The sequence below is a fragment of the Perca fluviatilis genome, chromosome 11 (genome assembly GCF_010015445.1).
Source record: "Perca fluviatilis chromosome 11, GENO_Pfluv_1.0, whole genome shotgun sequence".
NCBI lineage: Eukaryota > Metazoa > Chordata > Actinopteri > Perciformes > Percidae > Perca > Perca fluviatilis.
In genome coordinates, this window is record NC_053122.1 from 35,541,995 (window position 1) to 35,561,242 (window position 19,248).

The window sequence follows — 19,248 nt, forward strand, 5'->3', positions numbered from 1 at the left end:
TGAAGTGTTTTCCTATTTGTCGTTTTGTTTTCCTATTTGCCGTTGTGCTTTATGATTTGTTGAAGTGTTTTCATATTTGCCGTTGTGCTTTATGATTTGTTGAAGTGTTTTCCTATTTGTCGTTTTGTTTTCCTATTTGCCGTTGTGCTTCATGATTTGTTGAAGTGTTTTCATATTTGCCGTTGTGCTTTATGATTTGTCGTTTTGTTTTCCTATTTGCCGTTGTGCTTTATGATTTGTTGAAGTGTTTTCCTATTTGTCGTTTTGTTTTCCTATTTGCCGTTGTGCTTTATGATTTGTTGAAGTGTTTTCCTATTTGTCGTTTTGTTTTCCTATTTGCTGTTGTGTTTTGTGATTTGTTGAAGTGTTTTCATATTTGCCGTTGTGTTTTGTGATTTGTTGTCGTGTTTTCCTATTTGCTGTCGTGATTTGCACTTCAGGGCCACCGTAGTTAACACATGTACTGCAAACACTAAATATACTTACATTTAAATGATACTTGTGCCATCAGCGATGCCCCGCTTAGGTCCGCCATTGTTGTTTTTTTAACGAGCCGGCAAAGCCGCGCGCATAGGATTGTGGGTGATTTGGGAGCGCGAAAGACAGACAGTCCGTCTGTCCAATCAGGAGGGTCCGTCCTCTCCTAGATAGGCCCTACCTTTTCCGGTAGAAGTTAATGTCGTTGTGTTTTGGGATTTGTTGAAGTGTTTTCCTATTTGCCGTTGTGCTTCAGATTTGTTGAAGTGTTTTTCTATTTGTCGTTTTGTTTTCCTATTTGCCGTTGTGCTTTAGATTTGTTGAAGTGTTTTCATATTTGCCGTTGTGCTTTATGATTTGTTGAAGTGTCTATTTGTGTTTTCCTATTGCGTGTGCTTTTGAAGTTCATATTTGCCTTGTGCAATGTTTTAATGATTTGTTGAAGTTTTCCTTCTTTTCTATTTATTTGAAGAATGCCTTCAAAAATTAATGCGTTCAATTTATTGAAAAAAATCAGGAGGCTCTAGATAGGACCCTTTTCCGGTAGAAGTTAATGTCGTTGTGTTTTGGGATTTGTTGAAGTGTTTTCCTATTTGCCGTTGTGCTTCATGATTTGTTGAAGTGTTTTCCTATTTGTCGTTTTGTTTTCCTATTTGCCGTTGTGCTTTATGATTTGTTGAAGTGTTTTCATATTTGCCGTTGTGCTTTATGATTTGTTGAAGTGTTTTCATATTTGCCGTTGTGCTTTATGATTTGTTGAAGTGTTTTCATATTTGCCGTTGTGCTTTATGATTTGTTGAAGTGTTTTCCTATTTGTCGTTTTGTTTTCCTATTTGCCGTTGTGCTTCATGATTTGTTGAAGTGTTTTCATATTTGCCGTTGTGCTTTATGATTTGTTGAAGTGTTTTCATATTTGCCGTTGTGCTTTATGATTTGTTGAAGTGTTTTCCTATTTGTCGTTTTGTTTTCCTATTTGCCGTTGTGCTTTATGATTTGTTGAAGTGTTTTCCTATTTGTCCTTTTGTTTTCCTATTTGCTGTTGTGCTTTATGATTTGTTGAAGTGTTTTCATATTTGCCGTTTTGTTTTCCTATTTGCTGTTGTGTTTTGTGATTTGTTGAAGTGTTTTCATATTTGCCGTTGTGTTTTGTGATTTGTTGTCGTGTTTTCCTATTTGCTGTCGTGATTTGCACTTCAGGGCCACCGTACTGCACACCTGCTATTATAGACCATTATAATTGAGTATTTGTTATAAGACCCCTCCGTTTGTAGACAAGCCCAAACATAAACTCCATTTGTGAGGTTTAGTGCAAGTTTATTGCGTTTTATATATTTTCTCTTTTGCTTTTGGTTGGGTATACCTGTACATTTTTGAAGTGCTGGGGCCGTCAGGAGCTGCACAATTCGCATGTATTGACTGTAATGAAAGCTTCTTCACTTTGAGTTGTATGTTAGACTTCAGTGTATGTAAGTATATGATTATTTGTTGTAATTAGTAAGTTATAGTCGTGTTGTTTGAAAGGCCTTTGCTGCTTTTGTAATGATTCCTTAGTACTTATGTTCAGTTGTACATGCTGTAAATGTGATGTGTTTTGTATTTTATGCAAAAAAAATTAAATAATGGAAAAAAAATCACAGTGTATGTGTATATTCCCATTCATGATAATGTATAAAGTTGTATTAACGTATAGGCTACATATAAATATTGGTGCAGCTTATTAAAACAACAAGAACTCTGTACAAAACATGTAGACCTCTATGCTACCATGCACTTTACATGTTTGGAAGGTTTGTGATGTTTAGTAAAATGAAAATCATCAGTAAGCGTTCATGTTGAAAAGTCAACGCTTTGTTTTGAAAGGTCATTTCCTGGCCCTCAAAAAACTGCGTGAAGAATTCAGATTACTGCTCATTTGCGCCTATGAGACCACCGATGATTTGACACCTACAGCATCTCCGTGAATGTAAGATGAATTACCAGCAGGACAAAGCCACCCTCTGGCGTGGACCCAGAACCATACAAATCCAGGAAGTGGACATTGCCCTGGAAAATATTTTGAGAATATTTAAGGTTAGAAAAAATATCAAATTCAAAGTGTAGGCCTAATCGAGTATACAACATAGATTAGGCATAATATTGGTTTAGCCTAAATTTAGTCTTGAAAGAAATAGTGTAACGTTATGTTAAGGAGGCTGGAACTCGACAACAAAGTAAGGTTATTTTACAATAAGCTCCTTTTAAAATATTTTTTATAGGTAAAAGTGCATGGTATGAAGGCTAATTTATGTTTATGATCCACCTCAAGTGGCTTATGATGATGTTATTTTAGTGACACTGATATGTTGAGCACACCTTATCTATGAGCTCTTAGCTTTCCAAGTAGGCCCAGCAGCAAAATCAGTCAGTTTTAGTTTTAGTGTTTTCTGAGCCTGTTAGCGCCAAATTGGGTGTAATTGGCGGGCAGGAGCAAAATTGCGCGCGTTTCCATCAAGGGCGTAAATCTGATCTAACAGTAGGGGGGGACAATAAACATAAAATTTCTGAAGAGCAATTTTTGAAGGGGACACAAATAATACAGCCACAATTATACTCGTAGAAGACATGCGTACACAGAGGAAAGCCTTAATACTATCATTAGTGTAGCATGGAGACTGTACCATTATCCTTCTTTTCAGTATTTCTCGTGATTCAATAAAAAAGCTGACTAAATAGACTGAAATTTTCTTCTTTAAAATCATGTATTTATTTTTAAGTTGTTTATAATCAAGCCACAAAAATACCTTAAAACATAATGACTTATTTTGAAAAAGTGTCCCCTTATAAAAGAAATACAATACTTTTGTACACTTGTTAAATTAGCTGATCATAATGTAAATTAGTGAGCCACTGGTAAAGCTCATCTGCTAACCCTGATAGCCACACACCTCCAAAAATATGAACTAAGCTCAACACACTTACCTGAGACTCTCCACCTGACTGTCCCTGGTCTCCCTGTTCCTCAGTTCTTTCTGTCTCCTTTGCCTGTGACATAGTGACGTTAGTATTTCCATAAGCACCCATTCTTATAAAGAAGATATGTTACCAAATTGTCTTGATATGAGGACTTATTGTACTTACTCAGCGTTTTGGTGTAGGCTACTGAAAAAGGATCTTATGTTTGTTATTCTTTTCTCTGTCATTTTATCTAGACAACAACAACACAAATCTTAAGCTAACGTCAGATGTGTGAATATGAGTTAGGTTCATAGATTCACCACGCGGTCATATTATAATTCTAAAATGATCTTGCGTCCTCCACATAAATATTAGGTTATGTCTGGGACAGAGGATATATACTTAACTGATCAGCATACCTCTCAAGTCTCACGCATTGGGCGTGAGACACACGCATTTCAACCCGTTCACACGCTCACACGCTCACACGCCACACCTTCTATTTCTCACGCAGAAAAATTACCAGGATAACGCCCACCAAGTTGCACCGCTATTTTTTAAACAGTGGAACAGTTAGAGGAATCAAGTGAGTTCCCCATAGAGTTCAGAAGGCCCTGCCACGCACCAGCTAATCAAATAAAAAATATAGCTACCGAACAGCCAATCAGAAAATAGCATTGCTGTATCCGGGTAAGATTTAGATAATTTCTGCAACAACGTTACATTCTGATTCCAACGACACATTGTGATTCACGCGCTCGCTCGATACATTGATTCAGATGCTCGCTGAATTAGCTACAGAGGAGGACAGCTGAGCTGTCACATTGATACACATCTCGCCGAAGTGGCTACAGATTGATCGACGTGAGAGAAGACCATATCCTATGAGTACAGTAAGTCATTTCGTCATTGCTGGGGAACATATGTGTCCGCGTGAGTGCGGATTTCATGCCGCGGCTTTCGTCGCTGTTTGTCACTTTGCCTAAGATTGAGATCCGCCCTGTTGTTTATTTGGTTGCCATGACTTCGCAAGTGATAACGTCCTGTCACTGTTCCAGTTGAGGGGAGAGAGAGTGGATGGCAGTTCGCTTGTGTTCAGTTAGAGCACACTGCTCTGTAGAGTCGTGGAATTATGACTTTATATACTACATGTAGCTAGCTACATAGCGGAAACCCTGTTGTGCGTCTGCCCTATTTCTTTTTTTTGTGATCAAATGTTTTATTTATTTTATATCATAAAAAGAAATAAACAACTACAAACAATATACTGAGACAGAGAACGTGTCCCAAGGCCAAAAAAGAAAAGGGGGAACAAAGAGGAGAGACGAGAGGGAGGGAGACAAAGACAACAAGCAGAAACAGACACACACACATACAGACATAAGACAAGGAACCAAACACGGCTACAGCTTGGACTTAATAGCCTCAGCAATGTCCACCCAAGTGTCCAGGGTCTTTCCTGGCGCTCCATTAATGCGCGCCGTGGACAGCTCCATATACACTACATCCAAGAAGGAAACGGTCCATGTGTGGATAGACAGGTCGTGAGGTGGTTTCCAACGAGTTGCAATCATTTTCTTTGCAGCTGTAAGTCCAGCAAATACAGCACGTTTCCGAGTTCCAGATAGTTGAAAGGCTGACAGATCATTAAAAATCAAAACATTGACAGTAACGGGCACAGTAACATTAAATAAGGCAGACATTTTGGATGCAATATTGTTCCAGAACCGACTGACTGGAGGACACTCCCAGATAATGTGAAGGTATGTGCCTTGTGCTTTTGTTGGGCAGAAGGTGCATAACGGGCTGTTAATTATTTTCATGTGGTGCATTTTCACAGGGGTGAGATATGTCCTATGAATAAAATTGTAGTGAATCTGTTGGTGGTCCGGATTGCGCGATACTTCTGGAATGCTAGACCATACATCATGCCAGTCAAAATCGATACTCAGGCCTGGGCAATCGCGTGCCCAGATCCTCTCAATGGGGAGGACAGAGCGGCCAGATATCAGTAAGAACTGATAAAGCTTAGATACCATACCACAGTTTCTAGGGTGCACAGTAAATAACTTCCGGATCGGATGGATGGGCAAAGGCCTCTGCCAAGGGACACCGTATGCCTTGAGTGCCGATCTTAATTGAAGGTAAAAGAAAAAAGAGGAACGTGGTAGATTGAATGCGTTCTGCAAGTCAGAAAAAGGCAATAAGCCAACCTCGCTAAAAATGTCTTTTAGACAATGTAGTCCCCTCTGCTCCCATTGTGGAGACTTTATTGGCCTCCCCCCAATCAGGAGTGCTGTATTATTGAATATAGGGGAAAAAGTGTGCCAGTTACAAGCTATATGGCAGTGTGTTTCAACTAATCTCCAAGTATTGATAAGATGTGAGACAATGGGGCCAAAGCGTAGCTGGCACTGTTTGTTAGATAAATTGGCAAAAAGAACGTCATGGAGTGACCAAGGCTCTGTAATAGCACTTTCTAAAGAGCGCCAGCAGACAGATACATCTGGGCTAAACCAAATCAGGAGGGGCCTCAACACGAAGGACCAGAAGTAATGTTTGAAGTTGGGAACCGAAAGGCCACCATCCTCTTTCCTCCTCTGCAAAGTGGACATCTTAAGCCGCGTCGAGCTTGCCCAAATTCCAGATATTTTAACCGCTGATTGTAATTTACGCCAATAGTCAGCAGGAGGGGAGAGAGGTAGCATAGAGCTCACAAAATTAATCCTGGGTAACACATTCATTTTAACCACTGAGATGCGAGCTCGAATCGACATGGGGAGATTCATCCACTTCTCCATATCTTTCAAAACATTATTTAGAGCAACAGAATAGTTATGTTTCACAATCTGGTTCAAGCAAGGCAAGACCTCAATGCCCAAATATTTAAACTGCTTAACAATGGGGATGTTAGCAGGAAAGGTCGAATCGCGGGCAGCGTCATTTAAATGAAGTAAGGCGGACTTTGACCAGTTAATTTTGAAGCCTGATAAGCTTCCATACTCCTCGCACAATGATAGAAGGTGAGGGAGGGACTGAGAGGGGTTCTCTAAAAAAACCAAAACATCGTCCGCAAATAATGAGAGATGATGCTGAGTACCACAAATGTTTATCGGTGACACCATAACTGATTGGCGGATAGCTTGAGCTAGGGGCTCCAGAGAGATGACACCGCTTTGTCGATTGAATGAAACAATTGGGGGGATACAAAAAGAAAGTTGATCCTAGAAAAAGATTTATGACGACCTGAGAAGAAAGAAAAATCCTTACAGGTGGGATTAACTGCACGCCAAATATCTATAAGCCCCAAGCTGCTGGCCCATGATTTCAGAGCGTTTGTGGCCTGAGCCTGGTCCCCAGTGACCCTTGCGTTCGACCGATCAGTATTTGGGTCCCACACAGCATTGAAGTCCGCACCAACAACAAAAGAACACTCCGTTAACCCTAGCATATGATTGGTGAGCGTACTATAGAAACCGCCATCAAAAACATTTGGAGCATAGGCTGACACAAGTGCAATCTTCCTAGAACTCAATTCTACTACAACAACCACGATTCTGCCTGCATTGTCTGACCAAGAGGACAAAACCTTAAGCGGGAGATTTCTTTTAACCACAATAGCCACTCCTTTAGTTTTGGAACTTGCTGATGAGGATGCGATCGTATAGTAGAATCTGTCGGCTAAGCGGCCGGCATCACTCTGCATCAGATGAGTCTCTTGCAATAATGCAGCGTCGACATTTCTCTTTTTAAGTAAGGCCAGGGTGTTGGCGCGCTTGTGAGGTGCATTCAAGCCACCACAGTTCCAAACTAAAAATGTAAGATCACCCATTGTCAAAAAAGATGGGTATTAAATGAAGACACGCGTGGAAAAGCAACATGCTACTGTCCTTCACCTTTTCGAAACAACAGTGCATCCAAAGTAAATACCCTCAAAACACAAAACATGTAAGACATAAGACAGAGACACTTGAGACAGTGACACGAAAGGGGGAGAGGGGGGGAAGCCGCCAGGCTAACACTAAAACTAGGTCAGTGATCAGAGATCGAACACGGGGCAGCACAGGGGTACAGCGAATATGGGCCCTGTTAACCTGCTTGTAAGATCAATTTGGATCCACACTAAAGTAGCTCTGAAGTAACCACATTTCTCGTCAACAAAAACAAAAAGGGCAGTTGGTGGCGAACATTTTCCAACAAGATAGATATGTCATTTAGAGAACAGGCTCTATAATTGTATAAGGTAACATTGCGATCAGACAACAACGCAATAAAACTAGTTCACATTAAGAGATCAACACAAACCAAGAGACCAAGTTCATCAGGCAGCCATCTTAAGCCTGAGCTTCCTCCACGGCGTTTTCCGCGATGTTGGTCGTCTCTGCTGCTACAGACCGAGGGAGAGCAGCGCGGGCCACATAATCCTCAGCCTCTTTAGCGGAGGTAAAAGCTCTGTATCGTGGGCCGTCTTTTATCTTCAAAGTGGCTGGATAGATCAAGAAAAAATCCAACCCTCTGGCTCGCGCTGAATCCATGACTGGGGAGAAGGCTTGGCGCCGCTTGACCGTGAAACCGCTGTAGTCTGGGGCGAAGCGGATCTTCCTTCCCGCAACTACGGGCGGGGATCTCCGTGCCGCCTGCAAAATTGCCTGTCTGGTTGTGTAACGGAGCACATTGAAAATCAGCGTGCGATTGTCGGTGTTGTTCCCCTTTGCGCTGTCACTGTAGATTCGGTGATCTTTCATAATTTCGATATGGACATCTGACAGGTTCGGGAACCACTGGGGCAGAGAGCGTGAGAGAAACTGAATAGCATTGGAGCCTTCTAGGCCTTCCTTTAGCCCGATAACGCGAATATTGCATCTACGGTTTCTGTCCTCCATATCTGCTAGCTTCACCTGCAACTCTTGGAGTTTGGCCGTAGCCGTCGAGAGTATTTGAGTTGCTCTCCACGGCCGTTTTAAGAGTGTCCACATCAGATCTGATAGCGCCGATGCTCGCAGTCAGGGATGCTAGTTGAGCATGTATAGCAGTTAGCTTCTCGTCACTCCGAGAGAAAAGCGACTCAAGGTAGCCCTTCTGTCTCTCAAGCACCGCATCTGCCATTGCGTCCATATCGGCACGCTGAGTTTTGCTCTTGTTTGCCATTCTGCATCAGATGACTCTATCGAGCACAAAGTAATAAAATATCAATGGTGGAACCACAAAAAAAACAACTATTTGGCGAGGTTAGGCCGGGAGCTAAAACCCTAAGCCGCCATCACTGTCGAGCCGATCACGTGACTCGCGTCTGCCCTATTTCTGATACTGTGACGGCAGAAATCAACATAGAGGAAACACTGGGTAGCTTTTGCGCCTATTATTATTATTATTATTATTATTATTATTATTATAGCTACGTGTTGAATCGGCTGCAGGGCTACTCTGACAGTTTTATATTTTTATAAAGATACCTATTTAATAATAGGCCCACCCATAATACTTTTATAACAATACCCATAATAATTTTGAATATTTTTAGTTTTTTCTTTCCTTTTATTTTTACCGCACAACCTCCCGGCCCCCATTGTGAAAACCTTTGGCCTAGGCTATTTCATTATATTTTATCCAGACAATGCATAGTATTAATTATTGCATTTGTCTATTTCAAAGATGTCAGGGAAGAGACAAATGAGCATTCTTTCATGCTTCGCTCTGAAGGATCAGCTCCCTAAAAAGGTGGCCAGGTCAGAGGAGGAGACTGTGGAGAAGACAGTAGTGGAGGCAGTAGATGAGGCAGTGGAGGAGACAGCTAGGGTGTCAGTAAATGATGAGTCAGTGGAAGAGACTGTGGAGGACACCATAGAGGAGACAGTGGTAAACCCACTGGAAACAGGGAGGAAGAGAGGATTAAGTGGAGCAGCCACCTATAGGTGTTCCTTTAAGAAGGAGTGGTCAACCCGATGGCCATTCATCGCAATGGGAACCACCAGCTCCTTCTACTGGTGCTCAGTCTGCAGACAAGAGAACTCATGTGCCCATCAAGGCGTGAGGGACATAAGCAGGCACGTGGAAGGCAAGGGACATCGAGACAAAAACAGGCTCTAAAATCAGCCAGCAGTGTTGCACAGTTCTACACGCCAGCAACTTCTGTTGGAGGCATGAGTGTTCAAGAGGCCAAGGTACATAGCACAGGAAAACCAAAAGGCTGGTTGCAATGTTTGATGAATTGCATTTTCCTTGAAATTGTTATATTACCGTGAAAACATATCTAATGTTTTATGAGTTATTTAATCAATTGTTTCTGTTGCAGACTAGGAGGGCTGAGGTGAAGGTTGCCGTTGCAATGGTGCAGCACAATGTTCCATTTGCCGTTGCTGACCATTTCAGCCCCTTGTACAAAGAATGTTTTAGAGACTCCCCCACGGCTCAGAGCTTTAAGAGCGCAAGCACCAAAACAACGTGCATCATAAATGAAGCAGTGGCACCTCATTTCAAGAAGGAACTGGTGATGAAGATGAGAGAGAATCCCTTCACACAGATCGTCACAGATGGCTCAAATGATACTGGTATGAGTTTAACAACTACCAGTAATTTGTATTTTGTTATCCATTTCTACATGCACACTCATACAATTTTTGAACAACATGTCGGTTTAGTTATGCACCTTATTGTTACAGGTCTAGAGAAGATGAATCCCCTCACAGTAAGAATATTTGACATCAACAAAGTTGTGCACAGATTCCTTGATATGTGCACCACCAGTGGGCGGAGCTGTGGAACTGCTGAAGTGATTTATGAAAAAATCAATGACACCATGCAGGAAAGTAACATCCCTTGGAGAAACTTTGTAGGTCTCTCTATTGACAATGCTCCTGTAAATACAGGTGCCAAAAATTCAATTGCAGCCAGAATGCTGAGGGAAAATGGCAGCATTTACATACATGGATGCCCCTGTCATATTATTCACAACACTGCCAAACATGCAGGGCAGAAGTTTTTGGAAGTGAGTTCAAACATGTACACTTTATATTACCAATCTGTTAAGCTCAATGCCAAGTAAAACAGTTTGCTGATAGTGTTGTAATAAATATTTGAATTCATGTATTGCAGATATCCGGATTTGATCCAGAGGATCTGACTGTGGATGTTGGGTATTGGTTTAAGGGAAGCACCAACCGTAAAGGTTACCTGGCAGGTTTGTGATTCAACCAGCTCTACTGTTATACAACAAAATGCAGACATTGTTTATTTGTTTGCTATTGATGTTATATACCGGTGTATATATATTTTCCAGAATTTTGTGACTTCCATGACAGCGAGTACATGGAAATGCTGCTGCACATTTCAGTGCGATGGTTAAGCCTGGAGAGGTGTATTACACGACTTCTGCGGCAGTATGGGCCACTTACCAGCTATTTTAAGTCTTTAAGTATGTTGCTTATTTCATTGACAGCAGTACAGGTGCATTACACCAGACTAAATATGTATTTTTAAGCATAACCTGTTTTTATTTACAGATGAGAAACAACCAAGGTTTAGAAGGCTGGTGGATGCTTTTTCCACCTCCTCTTCTTTCAAGCCACTCTGCCAATGTTCTCCACACTGAACCTCCTCCTCCAGAGAGAAAGGTCTTCCATCTTTCAGCTCCATGGAGAGGTAAAATGCATCCTGCTGCCAAGTATGTCTGCTTATTTTCCATTGGCTATGTCCTTTTTCAAGTAATACATGGAAATCTTTTATGAACTACAAATTTGCAGATGACAAAGTTCATCATGAAACTGTGTGCAAGGTTCATGAAGCCATTAGCACTACAGGGCCGACAAGTCCATGACATCCTCTACAAGGACCCACTAAACCAACTGCCAGGTAAAACTGTCAAGTCTCACATAAGGAGACCTATATTCTCATTGACCTCAAATATACTTTTTTTTCAAGTTGGGCGATATCTCTGATGTTATGGAAAAGGCATAAAATGTGTGTAGGCATACAATGTATATGTAGTCTATGGGTAAAATAGAATGCTTACATAGAGGAACACCTTCAACCACTTGCACTTATTGTGCATATCTTGCTGAATCTATGTGCACTTACTGTTTGTCTGTCTAGTTTTGAGTTAAAGTGCTGATTGCCAAGTAAAATTCCTGTATGTCTACCTGATGCATTTGGCGAATAAAAAGTGATTTTGATTCTGAGATATTGTTTAAACTACCTGAACTTAATTTGCTTTTTCTTTCTGTTCTTTGTCTGGTAGGAGAAAAACTAAATGTTGGCTTCACCACCAGAGCTACCCTCAACAGGCTCCTTGAGGCCGGAGACATCACACCTCAGGAGGTGCAGCTATTCCAGCAGGCAGCACTGGCATTTCTGGTCAGGGCTGTGGAGTATGGAATCAACAAACTCCCCCTGAAGGAGGCCCTTCTGAAGCATGCTAAATTCGTTGACGTGTAGCAGAGGACTAAGTGTGGGGTGGAAGATGCCCTATACTTCGTAGACAGGCAAGGGTTTCACATTTTCCAGGATTTCAACATATTGAATACTTTAAGTTTTAAATTTTGATCGTGGTCAGAAAACAAATCCTTAATCAGTTCTTTACACATGGTGCTCTTTTTAGATTTCAGGAACTACTTCCTTTCCATCAGCCAGAGGAACAGGACAAGGTGAGAGGAGTTCCTGGAGTATCAGCTCATGGATATCCCCATGCCCCAAGATCCCACCACCTTTAATGTTGAGGAGTTTTGGGGGAGTATGTCCTCAATCAAGAGCAAGGTAAGACATATTTGGCACCACATGACATACACATAATTCATTGAAATCATAAAAGCAAAGCATTTGAGTAATAGAGACTCTTGGTTCCTTTTTTCAAAGGTGACCGGTTTGAGCCAGTTTGGGAGGCTTTCTAAAATAGCTGCATTAGTGTTAGTGCTCCCTCATTCAAATGCAGATGCTGAGAGGGTTTTCTCCATGGTTGGACTTAACAAAACCAACACCAGGAACAGCTTGGCACTAGATGGAACTCTGTCATCCATCATGACAGTGAAAATGGCTGGCCTGGAACCACAGTGTTTCAAATGGGAGCCACCAACCCCTGTGCTGAAGGCCCAAACCCCCCCCCCAAACCCCACAAAAAAAAAAAAAAACAAAACCCCGCCTCACACTACTACACACACACACACACACACACACACACACACACACACACACACACACACACACACACACACACACACACACACAGCCAGATGGTAGAAAACTGCAGATTGTGTGTACATTGTGTGAAGCCACAGTCAGTGTAATTCGTTCCTTTTATTGTAATTCTGCTTTAATTTTTTTTTTTGAGAATATGTTTGCGCAAATAATGTTCCTGTTTCTACATCTACAAGTCTTCTGTCAGTGAAGGCAGGTGTCATGCTGTGCTCCTGCCAACAAATCAGCACTGCTGGTACAATAACACTGTGTATTTTTGTCATTTTCTATGTTAAAAAGCTGTGTTTTTGTAACAACCAACAATATAAATATATATATATATATATATATATATATATATATATATATATCACTTTTGTTTGTCTGTATAACAGACTAAAGGTGTGGACACATAGAGCCGATAATCGGCAGTTGGACAGTCTGGCGAGGTTGGTGACTGGAGTCTGTTCAGTGTGTTCTGTGCCGTCGTCCATCCGAGGGGCCGTCAGCCTTCATTTTGGCCGATTTGACATGTATAATTGGCGGGGCGGGCACTGCCGGCAGTCGGACTCAAATGACCCCGTTGATTGGTAGAGTGCTAAACCGGAAACGGGGAGTGGGATGAGCGTGACTAGAGTCTCTCAAAATCTGACAAAAATCTTTTAAACGGACCTTTGTTGATCTGAAATGAAGACAGATTCAGCAACTGCACGGCCTATTTCTCTCTTAAAATGTTTTCAGGAAGATGTTTTGGTAAACTATTTTAGTACAATATGAACAAGACGTCGTGACAGTCTGGCTTTGAATTTCCGGAGAAACAAGACCCGTGGCACTTTTTTGACCAATTTGGGGAGACTGATCAGCCCAACTGCCTTTTCTGCCGACGTTTGGCCGCAGGCTCTGTGTCTGGGCCTTAAGACTGAATGTGTATAGTTTTCGAGAGTCCCTATATCCAGGTTTAAGAAGAAATCTCATTAATTTAATTTTCACTGCATATCCAAAGCTACAGATGTTGATCCATACATAACTGGAATCTACATTGTACACACACACACACACACACACACACACACACACACAGATGGTAGAAAACTGCAGATTTGCGTACATTGTGTGAAGCCACAGTCAGCGTTTCACCTATTACTGTAATTCTGCTTTAATTTTATTTTTTGAGAATGTTAATATATACACACTAAGAAATGCTGAATTAAATAAAAAAAAATTTGTACGAATTTATGTGTCATTTATCAGATCAGACCCCCGTTCCCACCCAAACCCCTGCCGCCAAAATCTCACTCTGAACTCAGTTCAAAACTTGAGAGCCCTGGATCAGCCACTTAATTTCATATTGAGCAAAAAACAACTGTAGATCTCCAAAATTAACCCTAATATAAGTTCACACACATAACGTAAGGCTTATCGCCATGGTAACGTTAGTTGTAGTGGGTGCATTCCTATCCAACAAGCTAGGTAATGTTATATATACTATATTACACTACCATAGCAAACTTTTTTGTCATGACTAATTCATTAATTACTCAGCATCATTTCTATATGAGAAAAGAAAAACTTAATCTGATGTTTAATGTGAATAAGACAGCTTTGAACCGTCTACTTACTACATTCCTGTCACTACCGATGTGACTGTCACTGTGAGTGTAGCGCAGATCCTAAAGCATGCAGTGGACCAAACCACTCTGAGGCAAGGGAGGGGGGACTCAAAATGTTTCTAAACTTAAAAAGCACTTTTTGGGGTTTGTATTGTTTTACTGCTTACACAGATATTTAAGTGTACATCATTATGTTATTTACAATACTCAGCATTGTTTTAATGATATTTCTAGGGGGGGACAACCCTTAGATGGGGGGGGTCGTGATTTACGCCCTTGGTTTCCATTCAACACAGACCGCAGCTGCAAACTTATATGCGGAAATTGTGTTTCCCAATACTTTAAACACTGCTAAATAATTCACCGACCAAACGGCGACGTTATTATTTTCACTGTTTGGGGTGTCATTTTCATTACTTGAAATGTACAGTAAAATAATTTTAGAGCCACCGGTAAGGGTTGACATGGTCCTTGTTTCTCCTGCTGAAAGCAGTTTGTTATTTACAATGATTTTAAATAATGAGAGACATGGTATAGATAAGTTTTGATGTAGTGAGAATAAAATCTAGAAGAGTCTTTTTTTCTCTGCCTGTGTGAGTGAGACAGAGAGAAATAAAATGAACTTACATTGTCATATTTGTATTTGCAGCTGATGCCGTCCAGCATCTATTTAATATCAGAGACTGGCGTTGTCCGGCTACCCAGCTCAACAGGGTACATTGGGGAGATTGAAATATCGGGGAGATATGAGGTTTGTGGAGAGGAAGGCCCTACTACACCAGTGCCACTGCCAACCCACCCTCACCCAGCACAACGTAGTCTGTTCCGATTCGGGACCAGGCCTGTGGCTTCTGCTGTCCGTTCAGGACCAGTGCCTGCACCAGCCACAAGAAGCTTTTCGAGGTTTGTTGTAACGTAAACCAAATAACCAAATACACCCTCAGAGCATTATTGCAAAGCCGTGAAGGAAAACATAAAAGCAATGTATGGTAAAAGGCTGAATGATAAAACAACTCTATAAATGTATCTCTATCTATCTCTGTTTGTATCTGTCAAAAGGAGCATTTCAATCGGAAGGGTGGAGGGTGGAGTCCTTCGGGTGGATGGAGGCACCCTGTATGTGACATTTATGGAGCGTGAGGCAAATGTGTCCACGATTGCTGAAAAGATGAAACATGACCTGGGCTCAGAGGAGGAGATTGTCCTCTGTGATGGTCAGGGAAACCGTCTCATCGAAGGCATTGGCACAACAGGTATGTTATTGTAAAAAAATAAAATCCTACTTAATAGTAGTTAACCCTTGTGTTGTCCTTCGGGTCCCAGTGACCCGAAGGACAACAGAAGGATTATGTACTTCCGTTTACTTTGTTGAGAATTGCTCTCTAAACCCTGTTTCTTTTAAAGTAAGTAAGTAAAGTTTATTTCTAGAACACATTTAAACACAGTTTAAGCTGACCAAAATGCTGTACAAACAAGAACTAAGGTGCTGTATTAACCCTTGTTTAGAGAGCAATTCTCAACAAAGTAAACGGAAGTACATAATCCTTGTGTTGTCCTTCGGGTCACTGGGACCCGAAGGACAACACAAGGGTTAATTACTATTAATTGACATCACATATCTTGGATATCACTTATTTTTTCAATATTGTCTGATTAGCTTGTTTATTGAATGTATTTCTCTTTTAATTTTGTAGCCTTTGTAACGTGTTTTGATATAAGCTGATAATTGTCCCACTCTTTTGCAACCTGTTGCACTCCTGGTTGCCAGCAATGGGCTCTCTCTGTGTTCTTTACCAAGATTTCTTACTTCCTTCATTAGGCAAGGTCAATAGGGAGTTAGTTGTGCCTTTCATCTGAACCACATTAAACTTGCCAAGGAGTCTGTTCAAAATCAAAAAAGTACTGGAATTGAAATTGAAAATTTAATTTTATCCCCATCATCTTCTCTTTAGGAATGTCATTCTGGAAGCAGAATGCTCGCAAGATTGTTGCCCTCTGTGACAGTGCCTACCAGGAGCTGATGAGGAAGAAGAGAAGGAGGACAAGGTAACAAGCATACTGTTTATAGAAGCCTTCACCTATTACAGAATGCAAGACTAACTTCTTTCAACACAAAAGGCACTGCAGAGTTAAAGTGCCCATATTATGAAAAAAACACTTTTTCTGGTATTTGGGGTGTTCTTTTGTGTCTCTGGTGCTTCCACACACATACAAACTTTGAAAAAAATCCATCCATGCTGTTTTGAGTGAGATACGGTTTCTGAATGTGTCCTGCCTTCAGTCTCCTGGTGAGCTGTTCAAAATCGGCTCGGACTGTGACGTCACAATCCGAAATGAGCTGGCTAACCGCAACCGTTAGCTCGTAGCGTTAGCATTAGCATGCTAACGCTAATGCTAACACTAGCATGGTACCTCGTTCTCAATAGCAAAGCACTCCTACAACACACACAAGTTCACCATAATCTACAAAAGAACTACTTACATGTGCGCCCTCATTTAGAAGTCTCCCAGCTAATCATGCCTTGTAACTGACTGAAGTTGGAGAAACAGCCTTTCTTTTACTGTCTCTAGAGTTAGCTAGCTGACATGATCTACATCTGAGCTACTGAGCATGTGCGAGTGCAATCAAAGATAGTACAGAAGAAGAAGAAGAAAAGAGGTCTCACTCTGTAGCTAAAACAGAAACCAGGTGAAAAGAGGATCTACAGCAGTGAGAGAGAGCTGTGCAGTACAACAAAAATATGGTGTTTTTTGAAAATTAAACCATGTAAGCCTATTCTGGTACAACCTTAAAATACAGTTATGAACCTGAAAATGAGTAAAATATGGGCGCTTTAATACTCCAGAGTCTCCACATGTACATTTAAATTTTGAATTTCAAGTCAATGAGCCCTTTTCAACATAAGCAAATTCACAGAGACCAATAAATTCAGTCAAAAACCATCCAGCAATGGAGATGTTGATTAGTTATTATCAAATTAAGTTATTTTAAAGTATGCTGAATACAAATAAACTGGTTAAAAGGTGTGACAACCCCGAGAGCTCTTGGTGTTGGACCTCTGTACTATGTGCTCTCTGTGTGTTTCTCACTGCAGGCAATTAAGGAGATTGGGAGCACCTGGCCAGTAGCCCAACCTATTTAGGTCTGCCCGCCCAGACGCTAGTGTCGGTGCTTGCGCCTGCCACACTATTCTTTTGTTTTGTGTTGTTTTAAATAAATTTATGTTAATCTTTGTAAACCTGAGTTGCATCCTCCTTCTTTGTTGCGGCCTGAGAGCCGGGGTCGTAACAAATTGGGGGCTCGTCTGTTTTTGAATTCTGGTACGTTTAATTTTGATAACCTTATTTAGTAAGTTTGTTGCGTTCTAGGAGGGTTTTTTTTGGAGGATGAGCTTGAGCAGGTTTTGGATCACATTTAAAACAAGTTTTTATTGCGATTGTGGTTAAGGAGCTGGTTTTATAACCATTTCTGCGGAAAAGGGATGAGTGTGAAACCAAAATATCTATGGTGGAGTCCTTATGTAAAGTTGGGTTAGGTCATGAAAACCAAAAATATAGATATGAAACACAACAGCAAATAATCAACGTGGCTGTTCAGCATAACTTGCTTGAATAGTGTAAACTAACTTTTTTGTACCCCACAGTGGCATTGATGGCCAAACTGTGGGATGGGTCGAGGAGCTGGTGCTGGCAGCTGTAGAGCTGCCAGCTATTCCGAAAGCTCTGCGGGACCTGGGGCAATACGCTCGGGCAAACAGGGTCAGCACGGTGGCTCTGACTGGTGACCAGGTGGCCACAGTGAGGTCAACTTTTCAGTGCCTTATATGCAGAGGTTAGTCAGTTGTAAATTATCTACAAACAAGTCATATTCTGCAGTAAAATCAAGTCATTGCATTACCCTTTTCAAAGTCGCCTGTCACATTAAAGGGTTCAACATTATAAACGGACACTGTGCTGCCAAACTTTGTTCAAAGATTTATTTTAGATTCTACTACAGAACCCAGGGTTTCAGAAGAAAACAAATATGTACTGCTTAATTACAGGGAAATGTGCCAAAACTTTGTTTAATGTAATCCTGCAGCCATAAAACAATGGCATATTGGATTTTAATAATTGTATCAATATAAGTGTGATGTAGCTTCAGTGAAGATGTAACCAGCAGATATAAAATATGGATGTTACTGTCATACAATATAGAAGAGGCTTATGACACCAGAGATATATAGGGGGATACAAGGGAATGTTTAGACGGATAACATTACTATGACTACAATTTTTATTAAAAGTTAATTATTGCAGTCAATGGGAATACATAACTATTAACACACTGTAACACTAACAAGTGAAATGACACAGATGAAAATTGCTTGAGACAACCGTTGAAATATAAATAAAAAATATACTGAATCTTGCAGATGTGATGGAAAACCCAGTGGTGGCACCATGCTGCCGCAGCCTCGTTGGGTGCCGGGTCTGCGTGGAGCAGTGGACAACCAACTCGCTGCACTGCCCAAAATGCAGGGATGACAGTTTTCAAGAAAAGAAATTTTAGCTTACAGGGATGGGGGAGGTTGTTACTGTTTTTGAAGGACATCATAAGAAGTTAGGGGATTGTTGGTGTAGTTCGTTTTTATTTTAGGAGGGTGGTTGTTGGGGGGCCTGTTAAGTTGAGTTATGTTCATCTGTTATGTTATTTTATGTAAATAATAAATTGTAAAAAAAAATTCTGTTAAAAAAAGCTCCTTTTGTTGTAATCTGTTGTTATTTTATGCAAATAATAAATGAATCAATTTATTTTATTAAAATGTTTAGATTATGTTCACTTGCATGACATACTGCTTATTGTCTATTATAAACACTAGAGCCACACACCCAGATGTACAGACACATTCTCATCATTCTTTTGGCCAGATGGCCTACATTAGGACATTTCTGATGTGAGTTTGTTGTCTGAGCTGCTAAGAAGCTGATAGCAGTGTTAGAATCATGGTTAAAACAGAAGGGCATACAGGTTTAACTCTGGGCTGGGGGTGGATGATGATGATAACTAGGTTGCAAATAA

General features: G+C 40.9%; 1 long non-coding RNA gene across 1 annotated transcript; it reads left to right on the forward strand.

Moving 5' to 3' along the window:
* The first annotated feature begins 17,346 nt into the window (after positions 1 to 17,346).
* Positions 17,347 to 18,916, forward strand: LOC120568837. The gene is made up of 3 exons (XR_005640794.1): positions 17,347 to 17,507; positions 17,831 to 18,018; positions 18,602 to 18,916. It is a non-coding gene; the product is annotated as an uncharacterized LOC120568837 (long non-coding RNA).
* Positions 18,917 to 19,248: the final 332 nt, after the last annotated feature.